This window comes from Sapajus apella, unplaced genomic scaffold (genome assembly GCF_009761245.1).
Source record: "Sapajus apella isolate SASKATOON/1434 unplaced genomic scaffold, GSC_monkey_1.0 scaffold43, whole genome shotgun sequence".
Classification (NCBI taxonomy): domain Eukaryota; kingdom Metazoa; phylum Chordata; class Mammalia; order Primates; family Cebidae; genus Sapajus; species Sapajus apella.
Window position 1 is genome coordinate 20,144,749 of NW_022436983.1, and position 9,137 is coordinate 20,153,885.

The 9,137-nt window shown below is 45.3% G+C and overlaps 1 long non-coding RNA gene across 1 annotated transcript in view; it reads right to left on the reverse strand.

Moving 5' to 3' along the window:
• Window positions 1–479: 479 nt before the first annotated feature.
• LOC116566536 overlaps window positions 480–9,137 on the reverse strand; it is a 16,825-nt gene continuing 8,167 nt past the window's right edge. The window contains exon 3 of the long non-coding RNA XR_004275898.1: window positions 480–565. This is a non-coding gene — a long non-coding RNA (uncharacterized LOC116566536). The remainder of the gene's footprint in view (window positions 566–9,137) is intronic.

Sequence of the window (9,137 nt, forward strand, 5' to 3'; positions counted from 1 at the left end):
GCCCATCATGGCCTCCCAAAGTGCTGGAATTACAGGCCTGAGCCACTCCGCCCAGTCTACACAGCTTTCAGGGAGAGCTGTCTGAGCCATGGTCGTCCCCTGTTTAGATAGGTACATATACCATCTCAAAATGGCACTCAAAGTCATGCACACAATTTGGCCCACAAACCTTTTTTTTCCCCCTAATTATTTATAAGAAGTTTTAAAAGCTGGGTGCGGTGGCTCACGCCTGCAATCCCAGCACTTTGGGAGGCTGAGGTGGGTGGATCACCTGAGGTCAGGAGTTCAAGACCAGCCTGACCAATATGGTGAAACCCTGTCTTTAATAATAATAATAATATTGATAAAATAAAAATAAATTTAAAAAAAGAAAATTTTAGAGTATAAAGGTAATAGCAAACATCCAAATTTTCAACTTTCAGAATTATCAGCTGTAACAGTTTGTTATATTTACTTCCAATAATATATGTATATTTTGGCTAGACACGATAGCTCACTCCAGTAATCCTAACACCTTAGGAGACTAAAGTGGGAGGATCACTTGAGGCCAGGAGTTGAGACCAGCCTAGGCAATATAGGGAGACTGTGTCTACAGAGTAACTTATGTATTTATTTGTTGTTGTTTTTGGTGGTGGTGGTGTTTTGAGGAAGGTCTCACTCTGCCACCCAGGTTAGAGTATAGTGGTGTGATCATAGCTCACTGCAGCCTCAAACTCTTGGGCTCCAGCCATCCTCCCACCTCAGCTTCCTGAGTAGCTAAGAGTACAGATCCATACCACCACGCCCAGCTAATTTTCTTATTTTTACTTTTAGTAGAGACAAGCTCTTTCTATGTTGCCCAGGTTGATCTTAAGCTCCTGGGCTCAAGCAATCCTCCTGCCTCAGCCTCCCAAAGTGCTGAGATTACAGACATGAGCCACTGTGCCCAGCAAAATAATGTGAAAATTAGCCAGGCATGGTGGTGTACTTGGGAGGTCAGAGGATCACTTGAGCCCAGAAGTTCAAGGCTACAGTGAGCAATGATCATGCCACTGTACTCCAGCTTGGGCAACATAGCAAGACTCTATCTCTTAAAAAACTGGCGAGGTGCTGTGGCTCATGCCCGTAATCCCAGCACTTTGGGAGGCTGACGCAGACAGATCACTTGAGGCCAAAAGTTCAAGACCAGCCTGGCCAACATGCTGAAGATCTGTCTCTACTAAAAATACAAAAATTAGCTGGGCATGGTGGTGCCTGCCTCTAGTCACAGCTACTCGGGAGGCTAAGACATGAGAATTGCTTGAACCCGGAGGTGGAGGTTGCAGTGAGTTGAGATTGCACCTCTGCACTTTGAGACTCCATCTCAAAAAAACAAAACAGAATAGCCAGGCGCGGTGGCTCAAGCCTGTAATCCCAGCACTTTGGATCACGAGGTCAAGAGATCGAGACCATCCTGGTCAACATGGTGAAACCCCGTCTCTACTAAAAATACAAAACATTAGCTGGGCATGATGGCGCGCACCTGTAATCCCAGCTACTCAGGAGGTTGAGGCAGGGGAATTGCCTGAACCCAGGAGGCGGAGGTCGCGGTGAGCCGAGATCGCGCCATTGCACTCCAGCCTGGGTAACAAGAGCGAAACTCCGCCTAAAAAAAAAAAAACAAAACAGAAAACAAACAAAATCGTGTGTGTGTGTGTGTGTGTGTGTGTGTGTGTGTGTGTGTGTGTGTGTGCTTTTGATGTATTTTACAGATATCTGTAAAATTTAAAGTCTTTTAAACATCAATTACACTTTTCTCCCTTCCTGCTGCACCCAGGCAACCTCTATCATAAGTATCATATGTTATTTTAACACTTTAACACATCATCCCTTCATCCTGCACCCACCTCCAAGCACCGCCAAGTACTGCCAAGACAAAGAGAGTTGTCTACGTTGGCTGCATCGTTTCTCTCTCTCCTATTCTCTCAAACTGGTCCAGGTGGGCTTTGCCTCTCATATGTTGTCCCTAACCTGCTCTTGGTCAGGTGCAGTGGCTCATGCTGGTAATCCCAGCACTTTGGGACACTAAGGTGGGAGGATCGCTTGAGCCCAGGAGTTTAAGACCAGCACAGGCAAATAGTGAGACCTCTATCTCTAAAAATATATATAAAGAATAAAAACAGGCTGGGCGTAGTGGCTCAAGCCGGTAATCTCAGCACTTTGGGAGGCCGAGGTGGGTGGATCACCTGAGGTCAGGAGTTCAAGACCAGCCTGGCCAACGTGGTGAAACCCTGTCTTAAAAAAAAAAAAAAAGAGTAAAAACAACTAAAATAGGCTGGGTGCAGTGGCTCATGCCTGAAATCCCAGCACTTTGGGAGGCCGAGGTGGGTGGATCACCTGAAGTCAGGAGTTTGAGACCAGCCTGGCCAACATGGTGAAACCCTGTTTCTACTAAAAATACTAAAATTAGCCAGGCATGGTGGTGGGTGCCTATAATCCCAGCTACCCTGGAGACTGAGGCATGAAAATCGCTTGAACCCAGGAAGCCAAGGTTGCAGTCAGCTGAGATCATACCACTGCACTCCAGCCTGGGTGACAGAGCAAGACTCTGTCTCAAATAAATAAATTAATTAAATAACTGCCCTTGTCATTGTTGCCAGTGACCCTCCATGTTGTTCAATCACATGGTCATTCCTTGATCCTCACCTTTCTTTCCCCATCAGCCAACTTTAACACATATATTCCTTCTGAAATCACTTTCTTCAATTGCTTATGAAACCCTGCAACCTCCTGGCTTTCCTCCCACCTCATTGGCTGTTCCTTCTCAATTTTTCCTTGTTGACTCCTCCTCCTTCTCTACATCTTCCCTCTCCTCCACAATCTTTAAATTCTGGGGGCCCAGGGCTTTGTGCCTGCCTTTTCACTGCTCCTTCTCCTTTTCTCTGATGAACCTCATCCTTTCTCATGATTTCAAGCCCCATCTATATGAGGAAAACTCACAGATTTCTATCTCTAGCCCCACTCTCTACTGTAAACTCCAGACTCCTACATCCAACTGAACATTCAGTATTTTTACCTGGTCGTCCAACAGGTATCTCAAACTCAACAGGTCCAAAACTGAACTCCAGACCTTTCCACCCTCTCCCAAACCTGCTTCTCCCGCTGTCTTCTCCACCTGAGAGTCAGTCTCTCTTCCCACTTACTCTGGCCAAAAACTTGAGTCATCCTTGAGTCCATTCTTTCATATCAATCCTCCACAAAATAGTGTAAATTCAATATTCAAAATATATCCAGAATCCAACCATTTCTAACCACCTCCATTGCTACCACTCTGGTCCAAGCAGTGGCATTTCCCCCTCTAGATTATTGTTGCAACAAAGTAGCCAGAAGGATCCCTTTAAAAGACTAAGTCAGATGCTGTCATCCCCTGCCAGAGCCCCACCTGGGGTCCTTATTATGACCTACAAAGCCCCACCCAGTCTACTCCCACCTCTCTCTCTGGCCTCCTCTCCTTTATTCCTTCCTCTTCCCTTTTCTCTCTTTGTTAGCCACCCTGGCTTCCTTGTTATTTATTCTTTAAATACTCCAGGTTTACCCCTATCAGAGCCTTTGAGCTTACTGCTACCCCCAGATAGCTACATGGTTTCCTCCTTCACTTCCTTCCGATCTTTATACAAATGTTATCTCTCAGTGAGACATTCCCTGACCAGTCTATTTTAAAGTATAGTAATCCCACCCCATAGTCCCTCTCTGCCTCTGCTTCTCCATTTTATTTTTCTCTACTGCTCTTTCACTGTCTGGCGTATATATATTTCTATTGCCTGTGTTGTTGACCCACTAGAATGTAAGTTCCTTGACAGCAGAAATTTAAGGCAGTAGAGCATAATGATTAATAGGCTGACTTGGATCCAAACTGTCTGGATTCAAATGCTGTCTCTGCCACTATAATTTCTTTTCTTTTCTTTTTCTTTTCCTTTTTTTTTTTTTTTTTTTTCTTTGAGACAGGGTCTCACTCTATTGCCCAGGCTGGGCAGCGGCACAATCATGGGTTGGTGAGGCCTTGACTTCCTGGGCTCAAGCAATACTCCTGACTCAGCCTCCAGAGTAGCTGGGACTACAGGTGTGCACCACCACATCCAGCTAATGTTTTATTTATTTATTTATTTTGAGATAAAGTCTCGCTCTTGTCCCCTAGGCTGGAGTGCAGTGGCGCGATCCCAGCTCACTGCAACCTCTGCCTCCTGGGTTTGAGCGATTCTCCTGCCTCAGCCTCCCAAGTAGCTGGGATTACAGGCACCTGCCACCACACCTGACTAATTTTTGTATTTTTAGTAGAGGCAGGGTTTCACTATGTTAAGTCGGCTGCTCTGGAACTCCTGACCTCAGGTGATCCGCCTGCCTTGGCCTCCCAAAGTGCTGGGATTACAGGTGTGAGCCACTGTGCCCAACCTATTTATTTTTGAGATGGAGTTTTGCTCTTGTTGCCCAGGATGGAGTGTAGTGGTGTGATCTTGGCTCACTGCAATCTCTGCCTCCCCGGTTCAATTGATTCTCCTGCCTCTCAAGTAGCTGGGACTAAGGCGCATACCACCATGCCCAGATAATTTTGTATTTTTGGTAGAAATGGGGTTTCACCATATTGGCCAGGCAGGTCTTGAACTCCTGACCTCAGGTGATCCACCTGTGCCTCAGCCTCCCAAAGTGCTGGGATTACAGGTGTAAGCCACTGCACCCAGTCTTAATGTTTTATTGTTTGTACAGATGAGAGCTTGCCATGTTGCCCAGGCTGGCCTGAAACTCCTGGGCTTAAACAATCCTCCTACCTCAACCTCCCAAAGCGCTGAGATTACAGGCATGAGCCACTGTGTTTAGCCTCTACCACTGTCTAGCCATGTGACCTTCAGCAAGTTACTTAACTTCACTGCACCCCAGTGTCTTCATCTAAAAGATGGGGGTAACAGTAAAACCTATGTCATAAGGATATTGTAAGGATTAAATGAGTTAATACATGTAAACTGTTTCGAATTGTACCTACATAAGTGTTTGCTGCAATTATTATTATTAATGAATGGCTAGGTGAGGTGGTTCATGCCTGTAATCCCAGCATTTTGGCAGGCCAAAGCAAGCAGATCGCTTGAGCTCAGGAGTTCAAGACTAGCCTGGGTGATACAGTGAAATCCTGTCTCTGCTAATTCAAAAAATTAGCCAAGTGTGGTGGCGCACACCTGTGGTCTCAGCTACCCGGGAGGCTGGGTTGGAAGGATTGCTTGATCCTGGGAGGTGGAGTTTGCAGTGAGTCGAGATTGTGCCACTATACTCCAGCCTGGGCAACAGAGTAAGACTCTGTCTCAAAAAAAAAAAAAAAAAAAAAAAAATATATATATATATATATATATATAAAATTGTTAGCTATTGTTGTTCACTGCTGTATCCCCAGAACTGAGAATAGCACTTAGCACGTAATTAGACATTCAGGAAAAAAAATTGTGAGGTGAATTAATTAAGACACATGGATACATAAACAATAGTATTTTTGTGTGCCCTTAAAATTCATATCAATAGCTCTGGGCACGGTGGCTCAAGCCTGTAATCCCAGCACTTTGGGAGGTGAAGACAGGTGGATCATCTGAGTTCAGGAGCTCGAGACCAGCCTGGCCAACATGGTGAAATCTCATCTCTACTAAAAATACAAAAATTAGATGGGCGTGGTTGTGGGCGCCTGTAGTCCCAGCTATTCAGGAGGCTGAGACAGGAGAATCACTCGTACCTGGGAGGCAGAGGTAGCAGTGAGCCAAGATTGCGCCATTGCCCTCCAGCCTCGGCAACAAGAGTGAAATTCCATCTCAAAAAAAAAAAAAGTTTGATTTGCAGTAGCTTTGAAAAAAAATGTATATCAATAGCATTATATCATACATATCCTTCTTCACCTTTACTTTTTCACACATTATATTTATAACATCAAGCCATGCTGATATATATAAATCTCATTGTGTCCTTTTAACTGTTGTAAATATTCCATATATTAATATACCTTAATTTTTTTTTTTTTGAAATAGAGTTTTTCTCTTGTTGCCCAGGCTGGAGTGCAATGCTGCGATCTCCGCTCACCACAACCTCTGCCTCCTGGGTTCAAGCAATTCTCCTGCCTCAGCCTCCAGAGTAGCTGGGATTGCAGGCATGCGCCACCATGCACAGCTAAGTTTTGTATTTTTAGTAGAGAGAGTGTTTCTCCATGTTGGTCAGGCTGGTCTCGAACCCCCTACCTCAGGTGATCTGCCTGCCTTGGCCCCCCAAAATGCTGAGATTACAGGCATGAACCAGCGCACCTGGCCTGTATACTTCAATTTTATATCTGTTCTTTTTATTTTATTTATTATATTTTTTTGAGACAGGGTCTTCCCCAGGCTGGAGTGCAGTGGCGCAATCTCAGCTCACTGCAACCTCCCGGGTTCATGCAATTCTCATGTCTCAGCCTTCTGAGCAGCTGGGATTGTAGGCGTGTGCCACTATACTTGGCTAATTTTTGTATATTTAGCAGAGATGGGGTTTCACCACGTTGGCCAGGCTGATCTCGAACTCCTGGCCACTCACCTTGGCCTCTCAAAGTGCTGGAATTACAGGTGTGAGCCACCAAGCCTGGCCTCTGTTCTCCTGTTAATAGCCATTAAGGTTGTTCCAATCTTATGTTATCATGAACAATGTTGTATCAAACATCCTTGTATATGTATCTCCTTTTTTTTTAATTTTGAGACGGAGTCTTGCTCTGTTGCCCACACTGGAGTGCAGTGGCACCATCTCAGCCCACTGCAATCTTCGCATCCAGGGTTCAAGCCATTCTCCTGCCTCAGCCTCCTGAGTAGCTGGGATTACAGGCACACACCATCATACCCAGCTAATTTTTGTATTTTTTTATTTCATTAATTAATTAATTAATTAATTAATTTTTGAGACAGAGTCTCATTCTGTTGCCCAGGCTGGAGTACAGTGGCGCAGCTCACGGGAACCTCCGCTTCCCAAGTTCAACTGATTCTCATGACCCAGCCTCCTGAGTAGCTGGGACTACAGGCATGCGCCACCACAACCAGCAAATTTTTGTGTTTTTAGTAGAGATGGGGTTTCACCATGTTGGCCAGGATGGTCTCGATCTCCTGACCTTGTGATCTGCCCACCTCGGCCTCCCAAAGTGCTGGGATTACAAGTCTGAGCCACCGCGCCCGGCCTAATTTTTTTTTTTTTTTAAAGACAGGGTTTCACCATGTTGGTTAGTCTGGTCTTGAACTCCCGACCTCAGGTGATCTGCCCGCCTTGGCCTCCAAAGTGCTTGGATTACAGGCGTGAGCCACCGCACCCGGCCGAATTTTTGTATTTTTAATAGAGACAGGTTTCACCATCTTGGCCAAGCTGGCCTTGAACTCCTGACCTCAGGTGACCCATCTGCCTCAGCCTCCCAAAGTGCTGGGATTACAGGTGTGAGCCACTGTGCCCAGCCCCAAATCTTTATTATATCACATATTGCACTATATTATATTGTCCTTTGTTTAATTGTGTGCCTGTTGCTCACACTATTTTGTTATTACTTGAGAAGAGGAGACCTATACAGTTTGTCTTTAACCAAGCACTGAGCGTGATGCAGTCAGTGTTTACTGAAGGAAGGAAGGAAGGAAGGAACGAATGAATGGGGCTACAGTCTGGATCAGTGGTCCTTGGACTTTTTGCTCTTGTGCCCCCTAAAATAATTTTTATTTTTATTTTATTCTTTTATTTATTTTTTGAGACAGGGTCTCACAGTGTCACCCAGACTGAAGTGCAGTGGCGCGATCTCAGCTCACTATAGCCTCGACTTCCCAGGTTCAAGTGATCCTTCCATCTCAGTCTCCTAAGAAGCTGAGACTATAAATGCATGCTACCATGCCTGGCTAAGTTTTGCATTTTTTGCAGAGACAAGGTTTCACCATGTTGCCAGACTGGTCTCAAACTCCTAAGCTCAAGTGATCCACCCACCTCAGCCTCCCAAAGTGCTGGGATTACAGACATGAGCCACTACACCTGGCTTAAAATAATTTTTAAAACTCTGCAACCCCTCTTTGTGAAGATTCTGACAGGAAACAAATGGCACACTTAAGACAATTCAAGGAGGTTATATACACAAAAGGACTAATTTGGACATGTGACCAGGGTGTAGGGAAATCACAGGGGATCATGTAGGAAGCTGGGACTGTAATCCCAAGTAACTGGAATTACAGGCACATGCCACCATGCCCAGCTAATTTTTTTATTTTTGGTACAGGCAGGATTTCACCTTGTTGGCCAGGCTGGTCTCGAACTCCTGACCTTAGGTGATCCACCCACCTTGGCCTCCCAAAGTGCTGGGATTACAGGCATGAGCCACTGGGCCTGGTCAATATTAATATTTTAAGTAAAACTATTCTATCACTCGACTGAATGTAAGTACCATGGTGACTTGATATCCACTATCATCAATTTAAAGAAAATACTTGGCCAGGCACGGTGGCTCACGTCTCTAATCCCAGCACTTTGGGAGGCTGAGATAGGCAGACCACTTGAGATCAGGAGTTGGAGACCAGCAGGCCAATATGGTGAAACCCTGTCTCTACTAAAAATACAAAGATTAGCTGTGCATGGTGATGCATGCCTGTAGTCCCAGCTACTTGGGAGGCTGAGGTGGGAGGATTGCTTGAGCCTGGGAGGCAGAGGTTGCAGTGAGCTGAGATCATACCACTGCACTGCAGCCTGGGTGACAGAGCCAGAGCCTATCTTTTAAAAGTAAAATTGGCCGGGCACAGTGTCTCACACCTGTAATCCCAGCACTTTGGGAGGCCAAGGCGGGCAGATCACGAGGTAAAGAGATTGAGACCAGCCTGGCCAACATAGTGAAACCCTGTCTCTACTAAAAATGTAAAAATTAGCTGGGTGTGGTAGTGCATACCTGTAGTCCCAGCTACTCGGGAGGCTGAGGCAGGAGAATCACTTGAACCTGGGAGGCAGAGATTGCAGTGAGCCAAGATCTCGCCATTGTGCTCCAGCCTGGCGACAGAGGGAGACTCTGTCAAAAAAAAAAAAAAATCATATTTATATATAAAATAATAAGTAATAAAATATTAGTTGGTGCAAAAGTTATTGTGGTTTCAGACCATGAATTTTTTTTTTTTTTTTTTGAC